Raw genomic sequence first — 12,853 nt, 5'->3', positions numbered from 1 at the left:
AGGCAAGGGCTAGAAATTATCTTGTTTTTTCTGCCCAAACCCACTTGACAGGAGACAGTATTTCCCAGCCCCCACTTCCTCGAGATGCTAAAACTTGATTTGCAATTCGTTTGGTGCCCAGGGAACAGCATCATGGCAAGACCAGTGAGGCCACTGTCAAAACCATTAACACTTATTTAAGACGATTCGAATGCAGAACAAAAGGTGCCAGCCCGCTGGCCGGACTGCGTTCCTGGGAGCCTAGGCCTGGATTTAATGAAATGAGGGGAACCTGTGCTCCCCGCATCGAAAGGGTTTGGAATGTTCAAACTCACCCTCTTTGGAATAGTTTGATTTCGCATCACTAATTAATGCATGTTTCCAGTGGTGTGTGTGTGTGTGTGTGTGTGTGTGTGTGTAATAATAGCAAGTGTCTATACACACACAAAAAAAAATGCCAGAAAATGCATTTTATTCCTTTCAATTTTAGCGGCAGGCATTGCAGGATTTGGTTGTGAGCACCTGAATTAGGGGGCTGCTGTAGGGATCAGAATGGTCATGATTCCTTCCTTCTCACCTCTGCTAGCCCCTGCCTGCAGAGCTATCTAATGGGGGTCCACAGAGAATAATCCAGAAGCTAGAGGCCACAGGGCCCTTCAGCACACAAGCATTAAGACATAAAAAACAAACTCGGCAAACACAAAAAGAGAAATTTGATTACCTTTAGAAGGGTCAGGAAGCCGGCTAGGAATGCTTAGGAAATTCGGACAAGCCTATCCCTGACTGTCGCTACTCATGGAATCTTAATTCCAAATGCGGTCGATGGACATTGTCTCCAAACCCTTCAAAACACACAGATTCCTGACACAAAGGGATGAGGGGCCACGGAGAATCAACATACAATTCTCACGTGCGACGGGAGAAAACTTCAGGGAAGACAACAGTTAACACACTAAGAGAAATGACAGCTTAAATCTGAATTCGCAGAGCACCTTGTAAATTGTTTGCACAGATGTGACAGTATTTACACGATAATTTTATGCTTCTCAGAACACAGAGGAAAATAAAACTTGCTAGATGACATAATGGGACCATTAATTCCATTAACAGATCAAGGGTTGCTTCTAAAACTTTTCTGTTGCTTCATCATCTTGATATAATTGGAAATATTGTTACATCTGCATTTCATCACCCACTGGGAAAGACAAGTCAGAAAATATATATATATATATATATATATATATATATATATATATATATATATATGAGTTTGCTAGCTTGCCTCGAAAAAGTATGCTTACTAAGTGTCAACATGTTCGAGGCTCTTAGGTTCATTTATTTGGACTGACCCCTTAGGGAAAATAATAAAAAATGTTTGAGGACTAAATACTTTTCAACATACTGAAAGAGCAGAATGAGGAACTTCGTCTATAGTACTTATTTCGGAAAGCAGCAAAGAAGCAAGCATGTATCGGCCACAAAACCACTGAGCTCCTTCAACTTGACGTTGCTACTGCGTCCTCAAACTCCGCTGAATCGACTCCGTTTTGGTGGCAATTCTCTAGGTGGGAGGGCAGGGAAGACCGATTACCGCTGTGGCCGGCCCCATCTTTAAAGCACGGGAGGAATTCTCTGCCCCGAGCGCTCTCATTTGGTCACTCGCGATTTGCGTGGAGTTCTCTCCAAACTGGGAAAGATGAGGAGACCACGGGCCAGATGCAGATTCGAGAGGTTCAGGACTCCCCCTTTACCCTCAAAAGAATTCCACGTCGTCAATCTGTAAATAGAATGATAGCTCGGCCCACAGCGAGCCCTGATGCAAAAGTGCCCCGGTGAACTAAAATTAAACGCCCATGAAAACTAGCTCGCTGAGCATCCCCATCTGTCTGCGGCCGCCCCCTTCGCCTTTCCCGTTTGTCTTTATCTTCGTCTAGAGTCGCGCCTTCACTCCGGGCACGCTGCCTCGCCGTCGTGGGCGGGTGGGTGTTGTCCTTGTTACCCAGGGAGCTACATGGGGGAAAGAAATTGCTTATTGATTTTCCTTTCCGTGGGATGGTGTCTTCGCAATGCTGTTTTGAACCAGGCCGGCAGTGCAAACGGGGTTCAGCCGTGGGAACTCAGGCAGTACGCCATGCTGGCTGTCCTGCTCGCCCATCAGCGCTGCTGGGCAGCTGCCCTTGCCCGAGATCACCAGGTCCTAGCTCTTTTGATAAGACACAGAAAGAAAAAAAAAAAAAAGCGTGGACTTTGGAAGTTAAAAGAATGAACAAAAGATGGTACTTTCTGTCCCATCTGAGCCCTCGAAACAGCATGGTGTAATTTTAGTTGTGCTCCGCTGTGCGAAGAGAGGTTTGGGGTGGCCCGTCCTGAAGAAGGGTGCAGCTTGGACGCGCAGAGAGAGAAGTGAACGAAGGGATCAAGAAGGACCGGGACCTGGCGCGAGGAGCGGGCATGCCCTGTGCGCCCTGCGCGCCTCACGGGGCAGGAAACGGGGCGGGGCTGAATGAGGAGGGGTCCTGCGTGGCGGCCTCGTGCCTGGGCTTTATCCAGGGGCTGGCAAACTGGCCCACGCGCTTGTTTCTGTAAACGAGCTTTTCCTGGATCGGAGCTTCCCACCTGAGACCAAGGTGGCCCAGACAGAGGTTCCAGTGGACCTGTGTCTATACGGGTGAGAGCTCTCTATCTGGGGGAAACTGAGTCAGACAGCAGCTCACACCCAGACAGCCCCAGAGCCGCCTGCTCCCTCGGCCTCTGCGCCAGAGCCCCTGCTGCGATCCCACTGGCCCTGGCAGAGGAGCCTCGTCCTTCCCATCGCCCTGACAAACCGCCTCCTTGCTGCGGGCACGCTCCTGGAACCATCGGCTCAGAGCAGGATGCTTGGGAAGGCCGGTAGGTGATGTGGACTTCTTTTTAATGATTGCAGTAAAAGCTAGTTTAAACCTCTTTTCCGAAACTCTACTTAAATTTTGTTCAAGATGATCCGCTCTATATAAGAAATATAATAACCTTTGAAGAACACAGTGTTTAAAAGCCGTCTCTCTGACCACCCAGTGCCTCTGTACCGAGCTCCTGCTGCAGCTCGTTAGAGCAGTTAACGCGCGTCCGATGCAAATCAGGTTATGCTTCATTCTAGTTAAAGACGAGAGCTAGCTCGGGGGACACTAGAAGCCGGAATGAGCCACGAGTGCTTCTAAAGGGGATCGTCTCCGAAAACTCGTAATTAGGAAACTCTAAGGACCTCGCAGATGCACAGGGCGAGCGCACGGCACATTTCTGTTTTCGACTGGGTTTTACTCCCTGGGAAACCCAAACCTGTCGATGAGGAGGAGCAGGTGCGCCCTGAGCAACCACTCAGACAGCTGCCCCGCCCGGCCTGGGGCCGTCGCCGGCCCGCGGCGCGGGGCTGCCACCAGCCTGCAGGAAGTGCATGGTGAAAGCCAAACTTTGCTTTAACCACAACCTCTATCCAGCACATCGGTAGGAAGGACAAAGGCATCAGACTGCATCTTCGACTTCTATTTATTTCACGAAGCTGCTATAAAGCAATGACACATTATGCCAGTTATTTTGAATCCCAATTTTAAAAAATAAGATCATAAGCTTTTATAGTACGACGACCTGCTGATCTCTTGTCTTACTCACCACACGATGATTTGTATGGCGTGCGGATCAGTGGATGAATGCGGTGCCTCCTGGTGGTAACGTACCTTAATTGCAGGACCGGTTTTGTGGAAAATGATTATACTTCGAATGACGCAACATGAGGCGGTAACAAACACCGTGACGTTAGGCAACACGAACCTGACATCCATGGTCTGAGACCTGTAACAAACACTCGTCGCTGCCTTTTTTTTCACTTTTGCTCTCACTTTTTTTTTTTTCTTCCTGCGGCTTCGTTGAAATACACCGTCACCGCCCTCTGAAAGAGTCTGCTGTGAGCTTGCTGCTGACCTCAGTAATGACGCTACCACCTAGGAAATTCGGCCTTATTAATACAAAACTCTGACCACCCGAACCCAGTTATTAAATGCTGCTGGACTGAGAAGTATGGGGTACAATCAGGCGCTGTTAACTCAACACACGTGGCTTTTCCTTTATCGAGAATGACAGTAACGGATTCCTCAGACAGCCTGGCACCTGGTGTGGATGGAAACCACACCAGCTTGAGTTCTCTGAAACTGGCTTAAGGAATCGGGTGGGCTCCCCCTCCCCCAGTCCCTCCTCGATTCCCCTATCCTGATGATTCTGCTCTTGCAAAACCTCCAAAATGTTCCAGGACAAATGTCTGACCCAGCTCCATGCTGGTCACTTCAAGATCCAATTCAAATCCTATAGTATCTTCCTTTCTCTCTAAAAACTAAAGCGATTTCTCCTTCTACTAGGTTGGCAGAAATGAAAAAGACAGTCCTGCCTACAGTAAGTAGTCACCTCCACTCCTCATGCTTATGTAATATTACCCCACTTACTTCCTTCATCCCGCCTGTCACAAGCTGAGGTTACCCTACCAAGCTCTGTGTGTGTGTGTGTGTGTGTGTGTCTGTCTGTCTGTCTGTCTGTGTACTTGTGTCTCTCCCAACAGAATGGATGCCTGCTTCCCAAGGACAGGGACCTTGCCTGTTCTGCTCACTACTGTACACCTAACCCCTTGCACAGTATCTGGTTCATAGTAAATGCGGAATAAATATTTGCTGAATGAGTGAACTCGTTCAGCGCTGATGTAGATATTAGACTCTTCTGTACTTGCTGGTGAGTTCGCACCAATTATTTAGAAGACAATTTAGTAATATGAATCAAACTTCACCACTCAAATACAATAGTGACGTATCAGAAATAACTCAAGTGTTTGTCAAGAAGTGGAAAGTATGTGTATCATACAATAATATGCTATGCAGCCATCAAAATGATTATGTTTGTCTATACTTACTGACCAAAAAAATGCTCATGACATATTTAAACCAAAAGAAACAACTCACCCTGCAGATCTTAGGACTTAACAAACTCCCTAATCGAATGAGCCAATTTCTTAAAATAAACTTATATCAATAGATGATTGATAGAATGATAGACATATGATAGATAGATAAATGACAGATAGATAGATGATAGAGATAGATAGATAGATAGATAGATAGATACATGATAGATAGATAGATAGATAGATAGATAGATAGATAGATAGATAGAATATAGAAAGATGATCCCATGGGTTCCGTTGCTCTGAGCGCCTAACCCAGCATGCCCGGCAGGATCCTGTTTTGTTAACATACTACAGCCATGTGCATTTAGCCGTGGTGGCCTCACTGCAGTATGCGCCCCATTTGCTCACGCCCCTCTGTGTCCCTGCCCTTGGATAGGGCCTTTCATACCGACTCTAGACTTAGCAACTATTTGACTTGATTTTGACCAGTGAGGCAATAGCAAATGTGATACAAGCGAAAGCTTGGAAAGCGTTTGCATCTTGGAGCACGCCTTCCTGCTGCCCTTGAAGCCTGAGGCCGCCGTGTGAACCAGCCCACAGAGGCCGCGAGGAGAGGCCCCGCTTCCTCCAGGCACGCCCCCACGCTCCACGGAGCGGCTCTGACGAGGCTTTGAACACAGGCGCCCTGAAATCTGCCGCCAGCACTGCCAGGGGGTCGAGAGGGAGAAGGAGGAGCTGACGACCGAGGGGTTTAAAAGGATTTGGACCATGCGGGTAATTGGGCCGGCAGATGGCAAATGCGGTGTCTTTCCGGAAGACTGCGAAATGGTTAGTCTGAGAGAGAGATGCTAATCTGGAAATAATGGTCCTCTGCTTACGTCCCATTATTGTTTACCCAGCACCTCCCCCCAGAGGTCCCCGTAGCACCTCTGAGACGGTCACACGTGGTCATGCTGAGGCGTCAGCGGCAGAGAAGACGCACCCTCAGGGGGAGATGTGCAAGCCGCTCGGCTGGGCCCAGAGAGAGGAAGGCCCGGCTCACAGCTCTCCTGTGAGAAGCGGGGAGACCCCAGGGGATTCCCCACATAGAAATATCTTTAGACGCTCTCACGAGAGGACCAAGCCAGCAGAATGTTTGCTCGATTCAAGAGGGGCTGGAGTGTTATTTCCTCAGGGTAAGATGAAATATAAATATATATATGACAGATTTTGAGTTTTTTCTCAAAATAAAGTTTTAAAAAGTTTAGCTTTATCTTCTTAAAATGATGAAAACACACACACACACGCGCGCGCACACACACGCGCAAGCACCCTCTCAGCTGCTCTCCTGGAACTATTCAAAGTTTTGTAAATAATTCCTAAGATTGCGCAGGCAATCGGGTGAGCAGTGAACCCAGGAGGATGGAGAGAACTTTGTTCTCTAACTGCTCACACTCATTTTCCTCCGGGTAAAGGAATCCCCCCTCCTCTGCTCGTCCCTCCCCCGTCTACCAGCTCCCAGTCCAGCAGCAGGTATTGGATGCAATTGCCCTGGGCCTTGGTTAAACTTTTAGTTCAACAAAGAATGGGCCCTCCAGCCAGCCACCTCAAGGAAACAAACCTGAGCCTCTGGAACATTTTGAGAGCTTGAGTTTCCAGGTCTTCTAGAACATGCTGATGTCACATGCAGATCGAGTATGGCTTAGTGTCAGTCTGGAGCAGATGGATGCTTACAGGGATGGCTGAGTGATCAGAAGCCCAGAGAATGGAGAAGATGAAACTTGTCTTGCATGGCTCTGGAGGCGTTTGAATTCCAAATTCCAAAAGTTCAGCTGTTAAAAATTCAGCGTGTCTTGTTTATATAACCGAGCAACTTTTTACACTAATTATCTCTCTCAAGGGGAGGAAGTGGGAGGGGATCCAGCTGAGTCTACAAGTCAGATGCCATAGAATGAGGAAAGACCCAGGTGCCCAGGTGCACGGAGGAAGGTGCAAGTACTAGGGCTTGGAGGACGGAGAGTCTTGGTCATTTACCTGGCACTTCCTATGGCTCGGGGCCAGATCCGAGTCAGACTCCGGCCCACCTCACAGGGAGGCTACCCGAAACGACCGTGAGCCGTTGGTGTAAAGCAATCTCAGCGTGCGACGCGTAGACCCAGAGCCCATCCTGTCTGCTCCCCCAAGTCCTTTCCCGACTTCCTTCGCTCGCCGGAGCATTCGACTCCAGGCGCCCGATGTATTTCAAGGGAGACATTGACCAGTGAACACTTGACCAGTGGGCTGACCTGTGGGGTGACCTGTGGGGTGACCTGCTCGGTGAGCCCTCTCAAGCCAGGTCCTTTCAAGAGTGATTCATGGAATTGGAGATATTTGTTTTTAAAACTGAGGAACTTAAAATGTCTTAAAGTGTGATCACGCCTAAGAGAGATTCAACTTAATCTGCGATAGACTCCAGGGCAGCACTGTCCGGAAATATAATGTGACGTGTGTATATAACTTCAAGTTTTTTAGTACCTGCATTTTAAAAAAACTAGTGAAACTGGTGAAATTGATTTTAATAATGTACTTTATTAACCCGATACATTCAAAATGTTATCATAATATGTAATTAATAGTGTAAAAATTATTGGCATCTTTAATTTCTTTTTCTTAGTAAGTCTTTGAAGTCTGACGTGTATTTACCACGATCCGCACCACCCACATTTCAAGCGCTCGCTGGCAAGTGTGGCCGGTGGCTGCCCTACGAACCAGAGCAGCTCTAGAACCTAAATCGGCCCATGATGTCCTGGGAAGCAATGTCAGGGGGTCTGTCTTCAATGTCCCGTGTGGCCTGAGGCCCTTCCTTCTCTGAAGCGCCGTGTTTCCTGCTGATGGTAATTTGTCAATAGGAAAAATATTTCTTCACAGCTCTTATCTCTTTTCAACTAACGCTGGTCCCTGTCCCCCTGTCGCGAGCCACACCTTCCTCCCCGCCTGTGGCAAACAGCCCGCCTCTCCTCCTCTGCCACCTTCCCCGGCCCCCTCCCACTCTGAAAGGGCGCCCCACTCTGGTGCATCCCACACGTGTGTCTCACGACTGAACCCCCACGAACGGCATCGCCGCGGCACGTCACTGCCAACCACAGGCAGCGTCAGGGCGACCCCTCGACGGCCCCGCTGAGCCCGCCTACGGTCACAGCGCTCCGCGGGACGTGAGTGCCCTCCGGGCTTCTCGGGCGTCTCGCGTTTGTGGCTGTGGCTGCCATTGTTTTTAACAAAGCTACACAGACGACTGGGAAGAGCATGACCCCGAGACCTGCCTATCTTGATTTACTTCCAGGGGCCTAAAAAGTTTCCCAGCATAAATGTTGCTCCCAAAAAGCCTCTGAGTGTGGTACCCAAGGAGCGCCCCACCAGGAAAAACCCCAAGCCGGTGGCGTCTGGCAAAAATCAGCAGCCACAGGTGTCGCAGGTACCTTGGAGTAGTTTGGGAATTGCAGGTGTTTGGTTTGCAGCCCCTGCATAGATCCTGTTACAGTCTGATACCGCTTTATGCTGTAAGAAGCAGCTAATGAATGGGGGTGCCTACCCCGCTCCTTCTCATCTGACGCCAGAAGAAAGTTCTGCCTCCGAGCATCTTCTCGCTGTTCTTGGCACCAGACGAAGCCGGCAAGGAAAAGTTGTGAAGCGTGGCTTTTAGAAAGAAAATAAAAGCGCACGTTAGGTCTCAGCGTGACTCAAGCAAAGTGCCAAGTTCTGTATTTTTTAAATGTGCTCACCGTAGGGACTGGAGGGGAAAAGGGTCAGGATAGTCTGCGAATCTAAATGCTTTCTAATTGCGATGTCGATGGCACTTTTCATCTGCTGGTTTCGCACATGCTGAAAAAGAATGTGCACGTCGGCAGGTGTGGGCCCTCCTCCCCGTGTGCACGGGCCCTGGGCCCGCGGGCTGAGCAATGCGGATTTTTTTAAGATGTTATTTAAGGTTCTCCTCCACTGTCCACACCGCACATTGATTTTCTGTCACAGCCCTATGTCTGGGGGGCTGGCATTCTTCATTGATCCACAGAGAGCATTTTCAGTGCATCAAAGAGGCACAGAATTGAGACTCGGGGGGAAGGATGGAAACCACGCTTTTAGGGCCGGACACGGCTCAGCAGTGTAAAAATCACATCAAATATTAAACTGAACTTGAGATTTTTTTTTCATGTTCTGAAATCTGTTGGCATTCGAGACTCAATAGGACACAAAAAAGGAAAAGGATTATTACCTCTTCTAAAGGAATGGGAGCGAGCTGTAAACCCCGATAAACCCCGAATTCCGCATTTATCTTTCCGCGGAGGACTCCAGGTTGCAAATGACGAGGGCCTAAGCCTCGAAGTTCAGTCGGGCAGGATGCAATGTTAATAGGTCAAGGTCACGAGTCAATCCAAGGACAAGGCCAGTTAGCTATACTCCGTCGTGAAAAGCTATCCCATCGGCCCGAAGACGGAATCCACGCTGTTCTCAGGACCAAGGAGTGGCTGGCTTCGTGGGGTCTATTACAGCGAAGCGCAAGACCGCTCTAGAGACAGAGCTGCCCGCCTCCCAGACCGGCTGCCCGTGGAAATCCTGCATGGCCCCAAGAGGCTAGACTCCGGCTCACTGTGTCAGTCCATCTGGGCCACCGTAGTGAAATGCCACAGACTGAGTGTCTTAAGAATCAGCTTTGTGTTTCTCACGGTCCTGGGGAGTGGACGTCAGGGACCCCAGTGCCAGCACAGTTGGATGCAGGTCCGACAGCTCTCATTGTGGCTTGGAAATGGCCATCTTCTCAGTGCAGGTCCACCTGGGCCTTCCTCGGTGCATGTAGAGAGAGAGAGAGAGAGAGAGAGAGAGAGATGTCTGATGTCTCTTTCTCTTCTCGTAACACCGCCGATCCTATCAGATTAGGACCCCACCCTTTGACCTCATTTACCTTGAATCACTTCCTAAAAGCCCTTGCTCCAAATACAGTCAGTCGCCCTGGGAGTTAGGGGTTCCACACATGGCTTAGGGAAGGGAACACAGTTCAGTCCGTAGCACTGACCTTCCTCACACAGCCAGCCTCCCTTCTTCCTAAACGGACACAGCGTTCAAAAAAAAGAAAAGAAAAGAAAAGAAAAAGACAATTTAGGCGTGCTTCGCCCACACAGTTTTCTGCACACTAATGGAGTTGAACGTGTCGATGAGCGACGAGAAGGTGACCTGCTCGCCCCACGTGCAGGACCGCCTCGGCTCCTGAAGGCCGCGCAGACGAAGGGCGAGTTCGAAGGGAGACAAAAGCATGTTTCCAACGCGGCTCCTGCGTAGCTCCCGGTGCCAGCCAGACCCTCAGCGTCGGAAGAAGGAACGTTTTCAATAACGCAGGGAGACTACTATAAATTAAAATCAAAGCCTTATTCATCAATGCTTATTCAAGGCTGACATTGACCTAAAACGACTTCCCCTTTTTAAAATCAGGACTTCAGAATGTAAAACTGCAGCATTTCAAAGACAGATAATTACATTTCTTATCACATGCATTGGTTCTTGTAAAATAATTCAGTTTAATATATATCCAGTTTAATTAAAATTTATAAGTGGTTATGGACTAAACCAAGTGTATCTTAATTAAATCTGAACATGGTTCACAGATGTTAAGGTCGACCCTAATTTTAATAAAAGAACAGGAAATACAATCATTAGAGACGTGGCTGAGTGATTTCAGTCGGGGGGTAGGAGGAAGAAGCAAGATGAATGGGAGGCCAAGACAGTCCCTTCCGTTCAAGACTGGGAAGTAAATGACCCACGAGCCAGAACCTACAGAAAGGTGGGGTGACCTGGCCCAGTGAGCACCTGACGTGGAAGCAGAGAGCTAAGGGAGAAACACTCTGATTGGTCACTGAGTTACAAACTTGGACTTGAGAAGGAAGGAGGGGCACCTTCTCTGACAGCTCACGCACTTCGGAAGGCCCCCATCGGTGTGGCTGTCCGGACTAATCATACATGAGGACAGAGCCACCTCAGCCAGACTGACCCGTGGACGGCGGGGCCACACGGATAAGGCATAAACCACAGGGCGCCCAGTGCAACCACAGTTCCAGATGGACAGGGAACAACGCCTCACGGTGACCTGGACCCTCCCGCGCACTCCGCGCCCTGCGTTTCTTTTCTAACTTTGGCAGCCCTCTGTGTGAACAGTCTCAGGCTTGTCAGGGATCATCCCGTGATTCCAGTACAAACCACGATACGCGTGGGACGATCGTCACCGTGGACCCACAAAGTCGGAACCGGTAACCACGACACCTGAATCCTGCTGCGGCCGCCAGCCCTGGAGCGCGGGGGAGAGACGGCCTGCATTTTCACACCGGGGCCGTTTCCGCCCGCCGGCTGGGGGTCCTTCCTGCCAATGCGTTCCCCTCGGAGCAGACCAGAACCGCGGGAGGGTGTCAGTCAAAGGGAAGGAACTACGCCGGGCGGAAAATCAACCTAGAAACGTTGATTTCAGGTCTGGTCTGTAAACAGAGCTGTGCTGTTGGTCATGTGTGAAAGGAAGTGCCCCCGTACCCCTGTACCCCAGGAGACGCCTGGGCACATGGCGGAACTGAGGCTCTGAGGGGGGACGTGGCTTTCCCAGGGTTTAGCGGGGTCTTCTGGCCGAACTAAGATGGGGGCTCTCCCATCATAAATCATCCTTACGCAGTGAAGTTTGTAAGTGCTACTGATGCTCAGGAAAAAAAGCGAATCTCTTCCAATTTGAATCCTCAGGAAAGATTTAGATAGATTAAAACATATTCACTCACTCATTCAACAATATGTATTCATTCTCGACCCTGTGCTCAGCGCTGTTGCCCATGCTGAACCCACAGACACAGCGCCTGCCTGCAAGGAGCCTGGCCAAACGCTCACCACACCCTTTCCCACCTCTGCTGGGCGGTACCAGACTAGTTTCCCAGGCTGCCTTGCAGCCACGTGGCCACGTGACTGAGCACCAGCCAACAGACCGCAAGCAGCAGTGATGCTGGGTGTTCCCGGGGCCAGGTGCACTGAGAACCTCCCTTGTGAAAGTCTCCGTTTCTCCACCGTCCGCCAGCTGGGGGCAGAGGGTCCAGCAGAGGAAGATGGAGCCACAGGATGGGGACCTGAAAGGCGTGTGCGCTCAGCAGTCACACGGAACTGCCACAGGAAGAAAGGGATCCTCTCCAGTGTGAAATCCCTCGGGTGTGGAAGTTATTTGTCACAGCAGTTGGAGCACCCCGATACGCAGCCTTCGCGGAATTTATAAGGGAAGTCCGGTCATGGGCCAATAAACAAAGAGAGCTATGATCACCAATTAATCACGACTTGCGAGTGTTATACGGAAACAACCAGAATGCTACGATTGAGAATAATAGATAGACGGCCTGCCGCGATGTGTCTGGACTTGGCTAATAATGAGCCCATTATCATACGGATGTTGAGGGGAACAGCAAATGCTTATAGACCATCCCTCCTGCTGCTAGCCCTGAGATAAGCGGTTCACACACCTAAACTCATTAACCCTCGCAAGGACCCCAGGAGCTGGGGATTAGTCTTATCGTCACGTTACAGGGGAAGATAAGGGTGCTTGGAGCCAGCATGTACTCTGATTGGTCGAAGCCGGGTGCCCAACCAGTTGTTAAGGCTTTTTCATGTTGCCCCTGGGTTTGGGGCATGAGTGGTGGGAAGTATTTCAGGTAGAGTGGTGGCTCTCAGTCAGGTGGCTCTTTTACCACTCGAGAGACTTTCGATAACGTCCGGAGACATTTTCAGTTGTCACAAGTTGGCGTGGGTGGTTACTACTGGCATTTCTTGGTAGAAGCCAGGAACACTGACACACATTTCATAATACATACGACAGCCCCCCTCCCTAAAAAATAATCATTTGGCCCCAAATGTCAACAGCGCTGAGGCTGAGAAGCCCTGGGGGACAGCGAGGAGTGTGAGCAGTGCCCCCAGGGCGAGAGAGACCCCAGCGTG

At 49.8% G+C, this 12,853-nt stretch overlaps 1 long non-coding RNA gene across 1 annotated transcript; it reads right to left on the bottom strand.

Moving 5' to 3' along the window:
* Window positions 1-8,077: 8,077 nt before the first annotated feature.
* LOC107520793 lies at window positions 8,078-9,944 on the bottom strand. The gene is made up of 3 exons (XR_001599410.2): window positions 9,813-9,944; window positions 8,635-9,689; window positions 8,078-8,548 (listed from the first exon to the last, which is right to left on the bottom strand). It is a non-coding gene; the product is annotated as an uncharacterized LOC107520793 (long non-coding RNA).
* Between the last annotated feature and the right edge of the window lie 2,909 nt (window positions 9,945-12,853).

The sequence above is a fragment of the Rousettus aegyptiacus genome, unplaced genomic scaffold (genome assembly GCF_014176215.1).
Source record: "Rousettus aegyptiacus isolate mRouAeg1 unplaced genomic scaffold, mRouAeg1.p scaffold_m13_p_8, whole genome shotgun sequence".
In the NCBI taxonomy this organism is placed as follows: domain Eukaryota; kingdom Metazoa; phylum Chordata; class Mammalia; order Chiroptera; family Pteropodidae; genus Rousettus; species Rousettus aegyptiacus.
Note: the sequence above shows the minus strand (reverse complement) of the source record. Positions and strands in the feature narration are given on the sequence as shown.